This window comes from Pseudonaja textilis, chromosome 3 (assembly GCF_049901715.1).
Source record: "Pseudonaja textilis isolate UNSWEBS1 chromosome 3, rPseTex1.2, whole genome shotgun sequence".
NCBI classification, from domain to species: Eukaryota; Metazoa; Chordata; class Lepidosauria; order Squamata; family Elapidae; genus Pseudonaja; species Pseudonaja textilis.
In genome coordinates, this window is record NC_141992.1 from 45,377,513 (window position 1) to 45,395,829 (window position 18,317).

The 18,317-nt window shown below is 34.7% G+C and overlaps 1 protein-coding gene across 7 annotated transcripts in view; it reads left to right on the forward strand.

Moving 5' to 3' along the window:
- Positions 1-18,317, forward strand: part of LRRN2 (leucine rich repeat neuronal 2) — a 150,071-nt gene that overhangs the window by 53,264 nt on the left and 78,490 nt on the right. Inside the window, exon 4 of one of the 7 annotated variants that reach the window (XR_015742820.1) lies at positions 9,110-10,019. The exons of the other annotated variants lie outside the window; for them this stretch is intronic. The gene's annotated coding sequence lies outside the window, so the exon portion shown is untranslated. Of the gene's footprint in view, positions 1-9,109; positions 10,020-18,317 lie in introns of those variants that run through there. 7 annotated transcript variants of the gene reach the window in all.

Here is an 18,317-nt window from a genome sequence, read left to right on the forward strand (position 1 = left end):
GCCATGTCCTTGGGAAGGAATTGATAGCTGGATAAAATGCTAATCCAATCTAAACATCTGGCTAATTGTATAACCAAGTATAATAATAAAAGAAAGCTGAAGTGGTGGACCACTTAGTTACCTGCTGCAAGAAGATTACAGACTGAATACAAAACAATAGCATGACAAAGTAGCAGCAGTGGAGCAATGGAATTTCTATATCACCCATCTCACCTAAGTGATTTTGAGAAATCTACATATATTGTATTTGTATTTAATATTTCATTTATATTTAACTCATGATATTGAATCAGGCTAATGAATTCTGACCAGCATGTAATTTCTACATGGGATAAGATGAAACATTCAGCATATTCATCAGAAAAAGAATTTAATGTAATTCAGTGTGGTTCACTTCTTAGTGTTTATGTTTAAGATGTTCTGCAGCTGTAATCCTAGACACATATTTTTAGAAAGGAAGACAATTTATCTAATTGAAGTAAAGAGAGTTTTGGGCTAATGATATTCATACATGGAACAGTATCCAAAAGCCAACGCTTAAAGAAAAATGGGAATATAAAGCATAGAAGTGGTGAGAGTTACAAGTAACTCTTTCTAAAACAATCTTTTTGCTCAATAAGTGCATTTTTCCTTCTGCAGGGAAGGAAATACCATTGCACTACTATCTTGAGCTTGTTTCATTTTGTATTATTTTGTATTATATTTCTTTGAAAATACTTTTGATATTTTGAAGCATTTCCAGGAGGAAAAAAGAATAATTTACAGTACTTCCTCCTGATCCATCTGAGGTCATGCTATATCCTATCCTGTTTTGGTTGGATACTGTTTGATACAGCAGGTGATTAATAATTAGGATCAGCTTGCAAGTCTGATTGCTTTATCTATATTCATAAATATGATGATACATTTTCATGGATCTCTTAAAATAAATCTGTTCAGGAATATTGATATTGTGTCAATTGTATATAAATTTGACAAATAGGATTCAAACAGTGCTCTGCATCTTAGTGTATCTCACTTGACTGGCCTTGAACTTAGCTGTAGTGATTTATTCAATATACTATTAAACCATAGCTTGCCATGTTTGGTGAACCTAGCCAATGACATAATATCAGATTAGATTGGGAGGCATTGTTTCTGTCATAACTCTGCTATCTTATAAATAGAAGTGAAATTAATCCCCATCCTCTTTCCAAACCTTCAACAAATAGTGGTCATGTAAACAATTAGTAGTACAATAGTGCTATAAAAATGCATGTTTTCCCCACCTTAGGAAAAAAAATAGTGAGTACCACAGTGTACCAGAGCAGATACCAAAATTTGAGTATTTTTCTTAGAAGAAGGGACAAGTCACTATTTCTTTGCTGTATAATAGTATTGCATTAAGAGGAGAGCCCAATCTTAAAATACAGCATCAGATGGAATATGAATAGGATGAGCACATAGTAGACCCCCAGCTACCAATAGTTCATCATCACAATGGTCCTATAGTTGAGCTTATTTTAGTCACTCTGCCAGTTACACTGTGATTACAAATGTTTCATGTTAATTGGATGTTATTTCTCTCCCTTGTGTCCATTGAAATATGCTTCTCTATTTCAGCCAAATGAGAAAGTTATCTCTTTAGTTCAAGTTATTAGGCTTTCAGACTCTGCAAGTCCCAAGTGCAGTAGCCAAATATTTCTCATCATTTTTATTTTATTTTACTTTTAAAAAGGGTTAATTGATTGCCAATTAATTCAAATTAGTTCATATTTAAGTAAAGACAGACATGCCAGCTGAGAAGAGAATTAGGAGAGTTGCTATTTCTGTAAGAACTAGAGAATGATTGCTGCCTCTATGAGTTCATACTTTATGAAGTTTTCCCTATAAAACAAGCCTTCTGAGGCAGTGGAATTTATGCCATTATAACTCATCTCAGCTTAAATACCCCAAAGATTTGTTCTGGTTAATAGAAGTTTGGATAAATCACATATTTGTTTTGTTTCTTGTTGTTAGATAAACAGACCCAAGTGCCATTTCACCTGAACACAAATATGGTGGGTGAGTGGCTAACATGAATGGCTGACAGACTTTATTAGTTCTGCTCCTATACTTAATCGATTGCCCATGTGAGCATCTAATGAGGAAACCATTTGGTGCAGTACCTGGAATTTTAGAATTTAGCCTGAGTTAACCTAATTCTTCTCTCAGCCATAAAGTTCACTGAATGTTCTTGGGCTGACCACCATCTCTCAGCCTAAAGCTTTCAAGTTTGGACAAACTTTCTACAGATTGTCATGTGAAAAGAGAAGAACCACATTTGGTCCATAAAGTGTACGCATCTGTATGTTTTGAGAAAGAGAAGGAAACTATGATAGGTTCACACATTGCATAAAGCCACAGTGTGGCTTATTTGGCTATGATTTAGCATGTGGTATAAACTAGCAATTATGGTTTAATTGTATGTTGGAACCTATTTGATTAAGAATTAGTACAAACAAGCAAATTGGTATATCACAATGACTATATTTGCATTATATACTGATCTATAGTGCACTTAACCATGGGTCGTTATTTTTCAGGGATTTTCACAGTATATGAACCACAAATTGACCACAACCAAGGTTAGCCAGGTTATTTTGTATTTATATGAACATAGTCACTATGTGAATTCAATCTGTATGTAAAAATGCTATTCAAGATTTAGGAACACAGCCAATAACAGAGGCTGTATTCCTGCAATGAAGAATTTCACAAGAATTACTAGTTTGCATTCAGTAAGTCAATAATCTATATTTAAAACTCCTGAGACTGCAGGAGGCAACACAAAGATTGTTTCAAATTTACTCACATGTTTTCTCCGGCTTGGGCTTGCCCACTCCACAACTACTATATTGAACAAGATATCTGGTATACTGGACAAGTAAGTATAGAAAATGATTGATGAATAAAAAAATGGAGATAGAGAATAGTTAGCATTGCCCTTTCTTTCACTGCAGTTAAAAATGGAAAAGTATAATATGGATATCAAGTCTTCAAATTGTGCATAGTATTGTATTATTAGCTGGGGGAGAAATGCAGATGACACAAAGATCCTCTAAGATTTGTAAGGACTGAATGAACTCAATTCTACTGTATTCATTTAATCACATAGCATTCATAGTGGATTGAAAATGAATAGGTCATTTGTTCCTACCTTCCAGATAATTAGGGTGGTACCTACTTCACTACTAGTATAGATATGTCAAAAAGAATATCAAGGGACCAGTTGCAAATTTTACAGTGGAATAAATCTTAAAGGAGCTGAACCATACTCAGCTGAAGTTATTATATGTGACAGAATGGAAGGATTTTCCTCCATGGAACTGAAAAAAGTTTAGAGCTCTGAATATTGCTAGCAAAGATGTAGTTAACTATTTCATTTCTTTGAGATATATCTTCTGTGATTGAAGATTTTTTTTACAGTAAATCCAACTATAATTTTCATAATAAAAGCCGGATTTACAGAAGCCACAGAACAGTTTTATTAATGTCCCCAGAAAAATAATGCTATCCTAATTTATTTCCTGCAACAAAATTGTAAAGATAATGAAAATATTTTTCAAGACTACTTACAATGGGAGAACTATTTCCAGCTCATTGTTCTGTTTTCTTATCATTGTACAACATGGTGTTGATATTATTTAACTTCAGCAGTGTCTATTCAATTTTCTTTTAGTTTGATACTTTGCTTGAAAGTTTTAGGACAACTGCTTTACTTCATTGCTGACATTGAAGTGTAATTGTTTCCCACCACCACTGATCAGTCAAAATTTATTATTTAACAGCTAGCTGGTTATCAGTTTTTTTATTTCATCACAACTAACCAAACATTTATGTAGAGTTCTGGGATTTAATCATTTCTGACCTGCTCTGACAGAACCAAGAAACAACATTCTCAAAAAGCTCATATTATTTAAAACTCAGTTAACCACTAAAAGAAAACATGATTTATTTTCTGCTATCTAATGGCCATCTGGAATTTTGCAGGTAAGATATCATAGCTTATTGATTTAATTTCCCCCCTTGGTGAAAACTTTTTAAGAAAAAAAACTCATAAAATATAACAATTTAGTCTGATTTTCTGAAACACAAATATAGAATTGAAGTGAGCAGGGTAATTTAAAATATTATGTGTTAATGAAGTTCTAGTTTCTCAGGTCACAGAGGCACAGGGTTACATGATCAGAAAATTTTGGGGGGGAAGCAGGGGGTACTGCAGCACTGCCAAGTTGCAGCAGGACAATTGCAAACCATTCAATCACTTACTCACTTGAGCCTTTGCTCCATGAAGGATTGAATTGTCAATTATATGGAAGGTTGATCCATTTTCTAGCATCAGCTAGCGTTGGCAGTTGCCACTGATGTGGAAGTTTTGTGGTATGGACATGTCTTCAATGAATATCAGTCTCAACCCAAGGCAAGAAGGATGTAGGCAGGAACCTTTATTCATTGAGTAAGCCTTGGCATAACTAATCATTTTCCAGTTAAAGCATTTGGCTTTAATTTACATAATGTCATCAAGTTTCACTCATTTTACAATCTCCGGAACCATCTGCAAGAAAAACAACACTGACTATAAAGGAAGAGATATACTATAATCAGCTGTATACTTGACTTCCTTGGGTTCAATTAGAGGTAGTGTTGCAATTCCTCAATATTAGCTAAATCAAAACTACACTGTCTTCTTCCAAGTGGAAAGGATTTAGAGATTATAACTGAGAAGCCAAACTCTTTCTCTAGGCATGTACTGCCATTTAAATAATGGATGATAGGGCTACCATGACTCACAGAGATATTTCAGAAAACTAATTTTCCAGATACTATTATCAACCATCATAATCATAGCAGTTTAAGATGCAGCAAACCAACCTTCACTTTATTTGATTTTATGTACTGAATATTAACCGCATCATATCTCTTTTATTTAGTCCTGTAATAGCAGTAAGAGATGTGGATGAAAAACCAGTATTAATTACTCATAGAACATTCGGGAGCAAATAGTCAAAGAATGGTTAGTGAATTGGTGGAAGGATTTAAATTGTTAGAATGCTGCCTTACTCTGAACTAGGAACTAAAGGGAGGTAAGGAAATTGCACAGAAGTAAAGTACTTTACTGCTGAAATCATTACACACAAATTGCCCTTGACAAAGTTGGTTTGCTTATCTATTACTGTATTCAAAAGAGCTATAGTTTTGATGTGCACTTTTTAAAAGCATATTTGATAAACTGAAAGAAGCAGCATTGTCAGTACTAGTTAAGGGCAGTCATTGTCCCTGTCTAATTCAGCTGTTTTTGGTCTCCCATGTTTAACATTAAGAGTCTACAGGCATTGGTACAACCAATTTCCTATTGTCTCTTTGTTTGCCAATTCTATAGTAGATTTTCATTCTGACTACCAATGCATGAAATTTATCTTTATATTTTCAGTTGTTTTGTTTTTTACAGACACATATACAGTATAAAGATACTTTGTATATGTTTGAGTTATGTTTTTATATAGTGATGAAGGTTCATCTAAAAGTCCTTTCTTTTTTGTGTCATATAAATTAAAATAACTGTTCAGTGTTCATTCTCAATGAATATTGTTGTTTTTTGGGGGGAGGACAATATGTTATCAGTTCCCACAAATAATGTTCTTATAATTCAGTTCCTTCCATCACCCACGTCTCCTATAATGATTACTAGTTCTCATTATTTTGTCTGGAGTTATAGGATTTGGAAAATTTTTCATTAAAAATAATGTGTTGCAGATACTGTTGTAGTGGAAATGTAAAACATGTCATTAATAAAAATACACATTCTTATGGATTCTAGATAAAGTGTCCATTGCAAATATTTTCAATGAGAATTATATTTGTGATAGAATCACATTTTTAAACAAGATTGACAGTTATTAATAGAATGTATTAGCTAAGGCCAGTCTTACTCATCTATCTCTTAACTGGCTTGGGGGAGGGGTGTCATGCTCCTGTTAGAATCTGACTCCGAGGGAGCGGAAGAACAGTCAATAGGGAGTCGGAGTGTGGCTCCGGAGGTTGTGGAGGAAACTGGGGAAGGGCATAGGCAGGCTGGGCATTCAGAGGAATACCCAGGCCCATCCCCTCTTCACAGTAGGGCACGCAGGGAGGAGCAGATAAGGGAGAAACGTGAATGGTATGGTCTATGGGGGAGGAAAGGGCCTTGATCCCCTTCATGGGCTGCAGCTCTGAGGACTGTTTAAAAGGACAAACTGCTTATGGGCCAGTGGGAAAATAAAATATTTTCAAAGTGTGAAAATATTTATAGTCTGTCCGTTATCCTGCCTTGTCTCATTAATTACTCAGTGTGGATTGTGTTGTTTTTTTCTATTTATAATTTATATGTATTTTGAGTTTGAATGGAAGTTCTTCCTTTTTGCAATTGTTTGTGGGAGAGGGTTTTTTTTCCATTCAATGATAACTGGACCTTTAAAGCCAAGTTGAAGGAATTAAAGGGACTTCATCTGTTTTTGTGACTTTGTTGTTTTTGTATCCCACCCTGGGTCATCACAAGGGAGCTGGGAATTTGGTGGATTCATTGAGCAAGGGGTGAGACTCCAAGTCTTAAATGGCTTTCCAATTTAATTAATTCTACTCTGTCCAGTTCTGAGTGATGTACATTAAAGGGAGATGTAGAAGCTGGGACCAGTTCAGAGGAGAACTACCAAACTACTGGAGGGTTTGTAAATTAAATCTTTTGACAAAGAGCTAAAAAAGTTGGATGTGTTTAGCTTCCAGGGAGAACTGGAGGAAAATCTGATAGCAGTCACACAATTATCTAAAATACTGTCGTGTACAAGTAGGGGCAATCCTGTCCTCTGTTGAACCTGAAAGCAGGTGATGAATAGATGAATAAAATTACATATAATATTTTACACTGACAGATTATTTTGGCTTTTGTTCCAAAGAATCTGATGTCCTAAATTTGAACTATATGAAGGCATCAACAGAAGAAAGCACGAAAATAGTGATATTGGTGATTTATCCACTTTTCTTTTGAGGCTTTTCAATTCAAACATTAAATGTAGTGTGCTAAGGTTGATGTACATATCTATATCTGGTTACTTAAATCAATTAACTACACTATGCTATATATTTCTACTCCTATGCAAGTCCTATTGAATTCCAAGATTATAATATAGCAAGTTGCAGACCCATTTCCTCCTTCACCATTTTAATGTGTTTTGAATTACCATTATTATTTATTTTTACCAAAGTACTTGGTACGTACAGTCCATTAACCACAAATAAAATTGTGTATCTTACTTTGATTTTAAATGGAACTCTTCCTTAAAATGATATGTGTTGTTGATGACCTTGTTGTTAAATAACTGATTCCATCAATACATTAAGAGTGAATTTTTATTATGTTTCAATATTTATTTAAGCAAGAAAAATAAATATGTTTAAATTAAGGTATTGGTGAACCAAGAAATTTTATTTTAGTATCAATTTTTACTGAATTTTTGATTTACATATTATCAAGTCCAATCACCCTTTTAAGATACTAAAGTATTTGTGTGCACTCCACCGATACCAATGGAAACTATTTAATTTTTAGTTAGGGCCTTGAGTACTTAGTAGAATAAAGAGGATCTAAATTGAATAAATACATAATAAGGTGCATAAGTCTGTATTAAAATATTAGAATAGGAAAAAGCTATTTTTAATACTGTACTTTCTCCCCCTAATAGTAGCATTCCAAAAACTTTCTAAATCTTCTAAAACCAAAGCAGCTATTAAAAAACTACTGTAGTCCATTTATTTGAGTTCTACCCAATTTAGATAAGGTTTCCTTTACTGTACCATGATTAAAGTAATTAAAATATGTTGCCATGATTTATGTTAATATATTGTACATTGCTAATTAAGTTAAAAATAGATTGATTAAAAAATTATTGTAGTATTTGCAGTCATGATTTGTCATCCTAGGTTATTGTTATCATGCTGAAGATATTTTCACATCTTACTAAGGGTTGTAAAATCTAATCCTCTATAAAATGAAAAACCAGCAATGCGATATTTTGATACTGTATAGAAAGATGAGCAACGTAAGTTACTGTGGCATCAGAACTAATTTTATTGTTGCCCTATAACAGTTCTAATATAAATATATGAAAAGGTAGCTATTATTTCAGTGTTCAATAATAAATGTAAATAAACAAGAATCAGGGTGACATAAGAAACTAGAACTCTTTAGTTTGACAAATTGCTGGGGAGTGTTCTGTAGTTAACGCACCACAGTCAAGTATGTCACAGTCCTATGCCAAGTATCCTAGTAACTTATCTTACATTTCTAGATTTTTATTGGATGTATATGTTTTATTCATATTTATATAAGTTGCCATGAAAACAATTCATTATTTGAGCATTCAAAGCATTTGCTAATAATACTACCCTACTTTGACTCAACAACAATACCAGCATTTTCATGGAATCAAATGTGGAACAACTTGATGTACCATTCACTAAAATTCTAAGTGGGTATTTTATTGTAATTTGGAAATGTGTTTGGTTCAAGATTCTCAGACTCATGAAATATGAGTCTTTATTTTGACTCTACAATAAAATTAAGATAATTCTGCAATTGCCTTAATCAGAATTACGTTCATTAAAAATCCTTATCAGAAGAAGTAAAAAGTATTCTTTCTATGTATGTATATGTGGGTATGTTACACAAGCATGCAAGAGACTAAAGGCAATTTTCAGCTATTACTTTCTGAATTTCTTACAAATAATGTTCTTATATCAATTTCATTGGCTCTCAGTACACAGTTTAAGGTTCTGCTGCTTGGTCCAAATTTTAGTTTACCAGAATTTATTTTTTATGAGCTGTGATCTTTATACCTCCTGATTTTGTGTGCAAACCAGTATGTCCTGACGCAATAAAATCTGCAATTTTAAAATTCTTAATATGATTTTCAACAAAAAAAAATGGCAAGAGAAAGATGTATAATAAAAAGATATATATCTCTTGCAAAACGTACCTGGAAAAGAGGTACAAAATAGTGACTGTTTTAAAAAGATGTAAATTTTAGTCTTATTTCTCTTTTGTTTCCTTTGACAGAATCACAATCAGATGAAGAAATAGGCATTGGACTATTCGATTCTGGGAAAATTGAATAGTTTCCAGGGGTAAATCTTCAATGCTGGGAGGACAGGAGTTCATGATGTTCTGGAATTGGCATTTGATCTGAGAAGTTAAAGAACTTTCGTGTAGAAATTCTGCTTTTATGAATGAAATTCTTTTTCCTAAGCTCTCTTAGAATTTATTCCATTTTTACTATCATCTTTTAATATACTGCCATGTGTGACTCAGCATTCAGGAACAGTCCAGTCCATATGACAGGAATTTGATCATTGAAATGTGTCTGTTTCCATAGAAACATACAGTAGGTAGTCTGAAGAGAATGAAACATCAACTTTATCAAAAAAATTGTCTTGGAATTATTATGAAGCACTAAATTGCTTAAAAAGAGCATCATTAAGCTGGATTTCTTGTGGGGGGGGAGATGTGCTAGAAAACCTCAAGCGAACAAGGGACTTTCCTTCAGAGTTTATGTGGGTGGAACCAATTTAGTAAGGGAAATCTTCACATATTATGTTGTGGGAGGTAAAAAAAAGAAAATATTCTAAACAAAAAGCTACGTTTAAAAGAATTCCAAATAATAATATTCTCAAATGGAGGCTAATCTAGAAAATACCATAAACACATGACTGCATAATGTGTCAATTAAATGTTAAATTTCTCTTTCTCCTTGGGGACAACTTTTCCCAGTACACTGCATTTTCTAGATGTATTGGGATATTATCCCCAACATGACAACGCTATTCCATAAAGATTTGAAATGATGGAGTTACTTCACCATCGTGCAGTATCTGGAGGGGGCAATGTTGCAGAAGAACTCTGTTTCACAGTGTTCTACATTTTTTAACCTTGACTATTAATATAGTTGCTACCCCAAATGTCAAGACTATTACTGAGAGAAGTTCCTTTAGAGATTATGGAGAAAAACGGATAGCTAGATACAATACTATAATTTTTAGTGACATTTGGGATAGCAACTATATTAGTCCACTAGACAAAGAAAATGACATGTTTCCATAAACTAATAAAATTTTAATAATAAGTCATACTGAGCTACCCACTAAATGGTATGGTGGTTGGTGGGTCATGTTTATTGGGGAAGGTCTTTCATCCAAATAAGGAAGACTTCTACTTTATAGCTCTGCAAATTCTTTTCATACAATTGCAGGTAAAACTACAGTCTGACATTTAGGATAACTTCCAAGTAGCATGTAAAATATGTAGAATACAGACTAGGGTATTTAACATTCTTATCTTATTAGAAGACAAAGTAATAAAGATTTTGGACTAAACCTGACCTGGACCAAAGCAATACTTAATAGAAGGAGTGGACTCTGCAGATATTTTTGCAGTGGACTATATTTTTCTTTTGGTTCTTGCAAGCTAATTAGTCAAGAGGGTGGAGTTCCATCTTTTACTGTAGTATTCACCAATATATGCAACACACTGTATTTTGATTAATAAACATGGTATTTTTATTGCCTTAACAACTGAGTGCTCAGGAGGTCATGAGACAATGAGAAATGATTGAGAGAGAGAGCGCCACATTGGAAAGATTGAGCTGGCAACCATTTTGCTGTGTTATGTTCTTAATGCAAATACAGAGTATTAATGGCATCAGCTATATGGAAGTGTTTCTGATATTTCAAAAGACAATTAATTAAAATAAGCAAGCTGCTGCAATAAGATCACAAGACTGATTATAAATAATGACATGACAAAGTAGCAACAATAGTGCATTGAAATGTCTACAAGAAATACCATTTGCTTGCAAGCAATGACTTCTGGGACCAGATAGACAAAATCATAGAAAATGAAGAAGCTCCGGGACTGTAGAATTCAAACAGACAAGTATTTGCCACACAACACCTTAGACTTAACAACTGTTGATAAGAAAAAAAAAGTCTGAATAGTGAATGTGGCACTATCTGGAGACAACAGAAGAGAAGAGAACTGGACAAATCACAAAATGCAAATGCAAAAAGAAGTAGAATGACTGTGGCAAAATAAAACAAAGATTATACCAATAACGATAAGCACCTTGAGTGCAGTCCCAAAACAAATGTAGCACCACTTGAACACCACTGGCATTGACAAGATCATTAGCAGTCAACTGCAAAATTCAGCTTTATTTGGAACAGGTTACATCCTGTGGCGATACCTCTAACATCACCAAACAACAGCATTTGCTTATCCCAGGTCCTTGGAAAAGATTTGATAGATGGATAAAAATGTCTAATCCAAGCTAAACATCTGGCATGGTTGGTACAACCAACCATAATAACATTATCTTTGATACTTTCCCAAAGGTAATGTAGTACACAAAAGTAGTGAATGGTGGAGTGGCTCAGAGGTTAAAATGCTAGGCTTGTTCGCTGAAAAGACTTGAGCACCATCCCATCATCCCGTCCTCAGCACAATTCCTGCCAACCTAGTAGTTTGAAAGCATGCAAATGCAAGTAGATAAATAGGTACCACTGTGGGAAGATAACAGCATTCCACGACAACATGCTGGCCACATGACCATGGAAACGTCAATGGCCTTGAAACAGAGATGAGCGCTGCCCACCTAGCAATGACTAGGAGAGTAAAATCTGCAGGGACTCCTTTATCATTTTACATACAAGTATTACCTCCAAAGTAGTTTTTACATTTTAAGAAACTATTCTGAAACACTGAATATTTTTGAAATGGTACTACTACTGAATAATGATGGGATTGCTTGGAGAATGTTGATATGGATAGAATGTGATATGTATGTTCATTTCAAGCCATCTACAAGTGCTCTTTGCTATGTAGTGACATAGTTATCTGATGAAAAATCTGAATATCTACTATTATGACAATTAGGCCTGCAGCAAGCATATGAAAGAATTATAATCCACTGAAACATGAACAAAGCACTTCTCCTGGAATCATTAAAGCAGGTATGTCTTTTCTAAAAATAGACACAACCATGAATGGTTCTTTAGCAACTCTATGAGTCTGACAAAATATGCATTACATTAATAAACTGAAGAGAAATAAGTTGTCCTCTTGTGCATTGCACAACTTCTTTCCAAATGCTTTGTACAACCATAATAATTGAGTATTAATAACAGTACTTGAGCAAATTATGTCAATGTGTTTCTGTAACTTTGTGACACCAATTCAGCTCCATAAAGGACTAGCTTTTTTTCCTACCCTAGATTAGCTGTAATGGTCCTGGGTTTAAAACTGTACATAATTGGGGAAGAGGAGGGAAGAAAGTTGGTTGCTTTAAAAAATTCAGCTACCTCAGACCTAGATTTTTTTTAATGTTCTAAAATTCACTTGTCCTATTTCTCCTCTAGATGTTAGGAAAATATTAGCTTAGCTAATTAATTCATTTATTTATAGAAGCAAATGGGGGGATAAAGACAGAGTTCATAAAAGTCCTTTAGAACATTTTGCAAACTTTAAGGACTCTATTATAATTGTGTCCCATGGGGACATAAACATTTTCAAACCAGCTTTGTCAGTTATGAAGAGATATAATGGGTAGCTTGTTCGCTTGTTACTTTTTTAGTTATCTTTTTGTTTTATTTTTCAAGTTTGATCTGGAAATAGGTAATTTTAAATATCTATAAATTAAAAGCTAAATGTAATTTATAAAATGAGAGGTTTATTGTATGATACTTAGAAAGTAGCTTTCTAGCATTTTTCCTTTTAATCCGTTTTTCAGATAATAAGGAAAAAATTGGTAAACCAGGAACTGAGTTGTGGTCAAATGGAAATAACTCTAGTCACTCAGGTAACAAAAAAAATGCAGCAGTACAAACAGATCTATAATCAGGATCCCAAATCAACAAGATCTTCAAAATTACAAGTAAAAAAATGAAAATAAATTGAGAGAAAGCTCAATGCAAGAGTACAACAGCAACAAGGCAAAGTAGAACTTTACAATGAGGAGTAAAGAAAAGGGACAAACAACTGCAAATCTATTCTGGGTATGTCTAGTCTAATAAAAAAAAGGACTAGGGGAGACATGATAGCAGTGTTCCAATATCTCAGGGCTGCCACAAAGAAGAAGGAGTCAAGCTATTCTCCAAGCACCTAAGGGCAGGACAAGAAGCAGTGGATGGAAACTAACCAAGGAGAGAAACATGGAACTAAGAAGAAATTTCCTGACAGTTAGAACAATTAATCAGTGGAACAACTTGCCTCCAGAAGTTGTGAATTCTCCAACACTGGAAATTTTTAAGCCATTTGTCTGAAATGATATAGGGGGTTGTTATTCTATTCTATTCAAACATTTTGGCTATTTGTACATTCAGTACATCAATAAAGTATTAATGTTTCTGAGGAACTCTGCTAATAGGACAAGTTGACTTCTGTAGTTTTCAATTTTGTATACAAATATTGATGTCATTAACAGACTGCTGTTGGAATTTTTGCTGGTTATAGACCCAAAAACAGGAAGCAACTCTAGTTAATATAAGGATGATAATAGTTTAGTTGTTTTAAGTACTGAAATCGTATAAGTGACTTATGTTAGAAACATTGGCACTATATAGCCCAACTAAAGGAGAAGCTTCTGAAGATTGCAAACAGATGACAGACATTTCTCTACAGATTTATAACAAGCTATAACAATCATTTGGAATAGAAGCTAAACTGACAGTTTTCTTTAGGAAATGAATGACTGAAAAAGAATCATTTCAAAAAGAGAAGTCTTGAAGATTTTTTTTGGAAAAATTGTGAACAGTTCTTGAAAAACATTTAAACCTAATATGATATAATGTTTAAGGTGCTGAACTTTGACCAGGGAATTCTGATTCAAGTCCACATGTAGCCATGGATAGCAATAGCAATAGCACTTAGACTTATATATCTCTTTACAGTGCTTTACAGCCCTCTCTAAGTGGTTTTACAGAGTCAGCATATTGCCCCCAACAATCTAGGTCCTCATTTTACCCACCTCAGAAGGATGAAAGGCTGAGTCAACCTTGAGCCTGGTGAGATTTGAACTGCCAAATTGCAGGCAGCCGGCAGGCAGCAGAAGTAGCCTGCACTTCTGAACTCTGACCACTGTGCCACCGTGGCTCATGGATGCTCGGTGTAACAATCCCTATTTCACAGGATAGTTGTAAATACAAATGGAGGAAGGAGTACTATTTAAATTATATTTTATTAATTTATTCACTTATAAAATTTATATAGCAGCACAGCTCACACAAAGTGATTCTGGACAGTGTACAACAATAAATGTTGAACTCTTGGAGGAATTGTATGAAAAGAAACCTGCAAATTATACAGGTAGTCCTTATTTAGCAACTACAACTGGGACTCATAACTTGGTCATTAATTGAAATGGTTAAGTGAAACTATGGTTATGATATTCTTTCAGCCATCTTTTGTTTTATAGACTATAAAGGTTGCAAATACAAGGATTGGTCATAAAGTTACTTTTTCTTCACTGTTGTAATTGCCAACAGTTGCTAAACAAAGATGACCTGTAGAGTCTGCCCCTCCCCTCCTTGCCCAGTCAGTCCTTATCACACAAGCGCCACATTGCGCATATGCCTGACATCGCTGATTGTATTCTCTCTCCCCTGCCCAGTCACTCATTAAGGTTTTTTTTTCTTTTCCTCCTGATGATCAGCTGTTCCGACAATCGGCTGTGCCGGGATTCCCCTCGCTGTCTTTACTGCTTTACCCAGGAGGCTTCCCTGAGGCCCAGGAGGCAAAAAGGGGTGCATGGAGGGAGTGTACTACATGCCTCCATTTTTTTTGCCTTTTTGGGCCTCAGGGACATTTCCTGGGTGCAAAAATACCCCCCCCCCCAGGAAACAGAGTGGGGGGTGTTGCTGCAAAAAAGCCACGCCCACCTCACCATGGTCACAGAACCAGTTGTTAAAAAATTTGAATCCCACCCGTGCATAAGGTGTATATAATAACTACGGTATGTTACAATCCTTGATCGTTTGAGAAGAGAAGCATACAAATGCCCCCCCCCCCCCAATACTGTAACGTAGCTTTTTTAATCCTAATTAACTATGGAAGTCAGCTCTGCCCAGGTGACAGCTGAGAATCAGTGATGTGGGACAGTTTCTGGAAAGCACCACGAATCTCATTGTAAAGCATTTTATGTTGCTCTTAAATTAGAATATGGGCATGTGAATTTCATAATATAGCTTCAATTCAGATGACTGCTCCCATCAATGAGTCATTCTTCAGTCACAAATGAAAAGAGAAAGAGGTAAAGAAAGAAGCTTGAAGTTAAGAATTTTACTTTTGTGCTATTTTTATTTAAATTTCTTTTATGTCCTTTATTTCACAAGTAGCTGCTGTTTAATCTAGACAATTGCCTTTGGTAAGGGCAAAAAGCAAAGAGCACATTTAGGTTGCCTAAATTGACTTCCCTTTGTCTCTAGCGATGAATCTCCATTTCTTCTTCTTGAGATTCATATACCCAGACTATAGTTTTGAAGTTCTATTAAATTGGTTTTCAGCCAGCTTTTGATTCACATTAGCTCAAAATGTATTCATGATATGATTCAATGTAATTTAATTTTTAATTCATAATTACATCTTTAAATATTATATCCCATTCAGAGTCTTAATTGTGGGAATGAACCAAGAATCTTGATAACACAGTGCAGTATATGTATATACACATAAACTGGTGAATCTATTGGAAAAAATAGAGCAAAATTCTCTTATCTATTTTTATTAGAAAAATGGTTGTACCTGGGACTGATTGGGAAGCCACAGTTCTTCTGATAAAGTTCCAATTCTGGTGCTGAAACGGGAGGCCTGGCGCATATTGATTTCTCTGATGCTAAAGTAACATTTCCAAAATGCACTGTTTCTATCATGTTGGCACACCTGAACTTGCGGTTCTGTTGCCATTAGTCAGCTGTGTTTGGAATCATAAAACACAGGGGGGATGGTCTGTTCATGTAGTTCCTACATCAATTGATGGCTGATATGTATGTATGTATGTATGTATGTATGTATGTATGTATGTATGGTATTCAGCTTTGTTTGGGTATTTTCCCATATCATTATAGTTGTGCTTTTAAAGTTGTAGCAACGTTTCAGCAGAATCTCATCTGCCATCATCAGGCTTCTGTATTGTACTCACAGACCATATATATATGTATGTATATATCCCTGAGAAGAGAAATATCTGAAGGCAGCACCTTTTCCATTTTCAAGACTGAGAATAGATCCAGCCTTAAAAGGGAGGACAAACTGTTCGTGAAAGGACAGCAATGGATGTGCAATCAATATAGTATCTGCTCAACAACAAATCCCATGAGAGTTTTGTTTCCTATTTCATAAATGGAACTGGTCAATTAATCCAGCATTTTCTGCTGGTCTAGCATAAGTTTTTCATCAGACATCTATATTTCTGCTCTTCTGCTTAGAAGGCTGTACTGTACAGAACAAGCTATTCTGTCTGATCTGGTTTCAAGAATGTCAACTGATAGTTTGTGCTGGGACAGGAAGGCCAGCAGAGCTTAGAGCTCATTCTGTCATTCTGCCTTTCCCAGTACAAAGAGACTTATTAAATTAAATAGAAATTGATCATTTTTTTCTATATTAATGAAAATCAATAATGTTTGTGTGTTTGGCTATCCAGACTTAAGAAGAGAGTATTCTTACGGGGAAAAAGACAGAACAAGATAATCAATGCTGAAGAACCTGAATCAGTGTTATTGCTCCTCTTTTAAAACAAGGGCTAATAGACTCTCCCTTGCTAATAAGCACTTTATTTGAAATAAACCTAGGCCTGGGACTTGGGGGCTTGATTTCAAGCTCCTCCCTGGAATACTCAACTAAAATAGAATCTGTCTCCTGCAATGAATAGCATATAGGTTTACTACCAATACTAATCAACAGCTTAATGGAAAACCCTTTTAACAATGACATACAGTATGAACAACCCAAGCTGTCCTTGCTTTGTACTGGTTTCTCCTTGTTCTCTTGACAGTCATAGGAAGGCTGGTTTTTGGCTCTGGTTTTCTCCAGTTCTGCTCATTCCCGTTCTTCTGGCCAGGGTCTGCTGAATCTGCCAGCTTCTTTCACTTTAAGTCCATTTATTAACAATTAAAACACCCATTCTGCTTATTATTTCAATTTCACGACTTCCCTTTTTATATTTAAATTAATTATTAATTAAGCTACTCTTCTTTACAGTATTATCCAATTGCTCTTTTGGCTTAAATTGCTATCTAACACATTTGTTCTCCCCCGCACTTTCCTATATACATATAGTGCTCACCCTTCTGGGATTCTCTTTACTTATATTCCGGTTTTCCTTTCCTACCTTTTTCTCCAGGGGGATGGGAGGAGTATTTCCTGTCTTATTTTGAAACCAGCAGAAAAATATTTTTTTTCTTTGATCTCAGCTTCCTTTTAAACTTTATTAGAATATCTCATTCTTCCAATTATTCTAATGATTGATCTTTGACTGCTTTGCAGAAATTAGATTCCTGGTATGTGACTCTGCCCTTTCTGGCCTTTACTATGAAAGGTAAAGCTTGTGGAAGTTTGATAGCAGAAGTCAAGAAGGTTGATGACAAGAGCAGGAAAAGTGTAAACTGTTATGAATAGTTTGCATATCTATCCTTGATATCTAGGCTTGATTTTGTTCAGGTTTGTCTGTGCCCATTTGCAAATAAGATTAGGAATGCCTTTCTTCTTGCAAATGATGAAGAACAGCAGACAAATAATTTTTGAAGTTTTTAAATAATGAGAGAACTGATAAAACACCAGGCACTGAAATGAATAGCTTTCTGAATATGAACACATTTGCTTATGTAGCTATCAACAGAGAAGCCTATTAGCAATTTAAAATAGGCTGTTGAAAAGAGATCAGAATCGTTTTCATGGTAACTTCTTTAATTTTTTAAAAAATAGATACAGGGTGTCTTTTGTCTTATTTAATACTTCATTGTCTTTCTTTAAGCCTTCGCAGCATATAAATTCCAAAATGTGAATTTACACTGTTAAAAGAAGAGAAATGTAAAACCTTAAAATATAATGCAAGTAGAATGCATGAGGTAGATAGGCAGGAAAGGAAGGAAGGAAGGAAGGAAGGAAGGAAGGAAGGAAGGAAGGAAGGAAGGAAGGAAAAGAGAAGAAGAGAAAGAAAGAAGAAAGAAAGAGAGAGAGAGAGGGAGAGAGAGACAGAAAGAAAGAAAGAAAGAAAGAAAGA